Source organism: Poecilia latipinna, unplaced genomic scaffold, assembly GCF_001443285.1.
Source record: "Poecilia latipinna isolate Pla-1442-1.1 unplaced genomic scaffold, P_latipinna-1.0 Scaffold1007, whole genome shotgun sequence".
Classification (NCBI taxonomy): domain Eukaryota; kingdom Metazoa; phylum Chordata; class Actinopteri; order Cyprinodontiformes; family Poeciliidae; genus Poecilia; species Poecilia latipinna.
Genome location: NW_015113623.1, coordinates 128071 through 132104, shown reverse-complemented (window position 1 = coordinate 132104; position 4034 = coordinate 128071).

The following is a 4034-nucleotide window of genomic DNA, read 5'->3' as shown; positions in this document are numbered from 1 at the left end:
GGCTAGCAGTCACTGCTCCGTACCACCTAAATTAAAACTTTTCTCTAACTTCCATGTTGACTGGTATCGGTACTATGTAGAGCATGATGAGTTTCTTTTTTCACATCTCATGAAGAAAATTGTTGCTCAAAAGATTTTAGGGTTAGTAAACTGATAAAACTGCTTAATCATAAAAAAACTATAAATAATACAAAAAGAAGACACAACAACATATTGTGTAGTAATTAGCTACAAACAATGCCTCAGGAGGGGGTTGATTATTCATGACCTTTATATAATAAATAAAAATGGCTCCAATGCATTTCATGCAGCAATAGTCTAAACAAATAATGACTCATTACTGTTTTTAATGTTGCATTAATCACCAGGATGATCAAAATGATCCACCTGTTTGCACACTTACTCAAAATGCACGCGTGCACACACACGCACACACACACACACACACACACACACACACACACACACACACACACACACACACACACACACATGTTTATGTGGCCATCTTTGTGGGGACTTTCCATTGACTTCCATTCATTTCTACAGCCTAAACCTTTACAGGCCTAACAATCACATACCTAACCTTAACCCTATCCAAAACTCAATTCACACCTTAGTCCTAACTCTAACCCCTGACCCAAAAACAGGGTTTCCCCTTGTGGGAACCATGCTTCAGTCCCAACAAGGAGCAATTGGTCCCCACAACGTAGTATATGTCAGGAAAATCTTCCCCACAAGGAATTACAAACAAACGCACGTACACACACACACACACACACACACACACACACACACACACACACACACACTTAAAGAGGTTGCACTTGTTGGATTAGGGTTGCTTTTCTAGAGTGTTGAGAAACAGCTCAGAATAAACGAGTTCTTGCCAGAGAAACATTGTTACGACTCGCTTCCTCTGTGGTCCACAGAATAAATGAGTTCTTGCCAGAGAAACATTGTTACGACTCGCTTCCTCTGTGGTCCACAGAATAAACGAGTTCTTGCCAGAGAAACATTGTTACGACTCGCTTCCTGTGTGATCCACAGATCTGGTTGCACAAGATTCATCTGCCTGTGCACCACTTGATACTGGCCCCAGATTCCCCTAGATCTGGTGCCAGTAACAATTGGGGGCTCGTCTGGGATCCCAAGTGCGTTGCCAGGAGCGGTTGCTGCGGAGACGGCGAGAGACAGTTCCTGAGGCTTCAGGGAAGCCTGCATTGCGTGCATCATCAAGAGAGCCAAAGCAACCGGTGAAACGTCAGCATGGCTACCATCAATCCACGGCGAACACTCATGTTCAAGATACAGAAAACATTTTGTATATTGAGTACAGAACAGTTGCAGGTAGTTGTGACTTTGATTGATGATGGAAGTGCCATTCATGCTCATGATTTAAGTGAACCAGAACTGTATGATTTGATTATTGACTTTGTTAGAAGTGAGAAACTGAAAAGGCCTGAGGATGAAGGTTCGCCACTGATGTTGGACATGACCCAACCACATTGTCAAGAACTGATAATGTGCCAGCCGGTCAGACTGGTTATCATTCCTCACTTCAGCTGGACTTCATCAACTCAGGCCTGCAGACAGCTACTCCAGATACAGACATTCCCTTGCAGCCAAGACAGACAGCAGGAGGCTCCTCTGCTGACATACCAACAACAGCAAGTGAAATTGGTAAGAGGAGCCCCTCTCCTAGTGTAGGAGACAAGGTGTTGAGGTTAAATGATGTTGTAGCTTTACTTCCATGCAGAGAGTTTAGGCTTCATGTTGGACAAATCTCTGATTTTGGTTCTGATGTGTCATACAGTAACCTATGTAAACAAATAGACAAAGGACTACAGGAAGGTTGTACTGACATGGAAATAATTTGCACAATCGTCAGATAATGAAGACAGGTACATTCAAAGAAATGTTGTCTAACAAATGTGATTTAAATATCGATGAACTTAAGTGGTTCCTCCGCTCACATATCAGAGATAAAAATAGTACTGAGCTTTTCCAAGATTTAAGTAATGCAAGGCAACAAGAGAAAGAGAGTGCACAGCACTTTCTACAGAATGATGGGACTTAAGAAGGTGTCCTTTTCGTGTCAGTGCAACCTGGGCCAGATTTTAGCTATGATAAGAAACTGGTACAGGGTAAATTTTTGCACACACTGTACCAAGGATTGAATGAAATAAACAGTTATGTCAGGCATGACCTTAAACGTTTCCTTCAGGACTTGCAGGTTAGTGATGATTTCCTGTTAGAACAGATCACAAAGTCTACAAGTGAAGAGGCAGAGAGACTGAGACATCTTGGGTTAGCATCGAAGACTCTACCTGTGACTGTAGGTGCGGCCCAACTTGAAAATACTAATTCAAAGCAAGACAAAGATGACACTGATTTGCAAGCTAATTATGCTGCAATTAAAGAGTTGACTGCGCAGGTGTCTACTTTAACCAGACAGTTGTCCCAGTTATTAAAACTACTGAGAAGGCCATGTCTGACCTTCCCTGTCCACCCAAAAATCACCTCCCAGCAGCTCCAGCTGACACTAGAGGCTGATGAAGCAACTGTGTAGAGCAAGGCCGAGTTAGTGGAGTGCAGAGTTAGGGAATGGCCAGGAGATGGTTCAATGCTATTCCAGCCTAAGAATACACCCCTATTTTTCAATCAGAGTTGGTCTTGTCTTTTGTTTTTTGTTTTTTAATTGTATATAGACGTATTTGTCATGTGCATGTATCTTCCTGCCAGTGGGGGCGCTCTTGTGCCGCTGTGGGTCTAACAGGGAAAATGAGTTTCCTGGCTCTGGGCATCCACGACTCAGAATAAATGAGTTCTTGCCAGAGAAACATTGTTACGACTCGCTTCCTCTGTGATCCACAGATCTGGTTGGTCATCTGCCTGAGCAACATACTGGCCCCAAATCCCCCTAGATCTGTTGCCAGTAACACTTTCAGGTGTCATAAACTGAACAGCAGACCGTGAAGAGCCCAGACAAACTGGAGCTACCCTCATAAACGTGTTCTGAGTGAGCAGCTCATACCTGAAGGGCTTTTTGTGTGTGTCTCTTCCTCAGAATCCTTATGAGAATAAAATTAAAATATCGAGTTATTTTCCTCCTTAACTTCCTCCTCTAAAATGTGTTTATAGTGACCTGGATTTGAAAAACGCTTCATGAAGTAATAGTGATGTTTGCTTTAATTCAGTTTAGGACTCACCAGGCCTGTCATCTCAAAACACTTCAGAAGACAAAGCGCTCCAGTGCGTACCCACTTATACAGAACTCTGTTCTGTCCAGATTCAAATCAAATCAAGTCAGTCATAAAATAAGATTCAGTCCAATTCAGTCATATTTACTGTACAATACAGTCACATTCAGTACATTATGTGATGCAGACTGGTAAAGCATTCTGTAACTACGGCTTGGTCCTGTTGTTTGTCAGTAACAGCATCTTAAATGTTTTTCCATAAAACTCTCTACACCTGTATGTGTGTGTCAAACAGAGTAGTATTATTGATCAGTGTGTAGCCTCTCCGGCCTTTCAGACGCTTCATCACCAACTGAATAATACATGCCGCTCTGATGAGAGCAAAGCTGCACCAGAAAATGAACAAACTCATCATTCCTGGAGGAGATTCATTTCCCACTAATTAATTGTCATTTGTTCAGAGCTTCAATCAAAAACAGTCCTCGCTGCTCTTTAACGGATTAATTCAACCTGATAAGTTATGAATTTTAAAATATATTAAAAAATAAATAAAAAAAACAGCGTCAGTGGCTGAAAACATATTATTTGGTTGTTTATTTTTTATGACTTCAGATATAAAAATAAACCATGTTTATAATCTATTCTCTCAGCTGTTCTTGGCTTGTTGCAGTGAACCTTTAATTTTTTACCTTTGAATATCTGAATATCCTGCCAGCATGTAGCTGTTGTTGCTGACAAAGGCAGTGTGGCTCACTACCTCAGGCCGCATGACCTTGGGGGGACGCCGGGTCCATTCAGTCAGTTTAGAACCAGATTCAATCTGTCTGACTA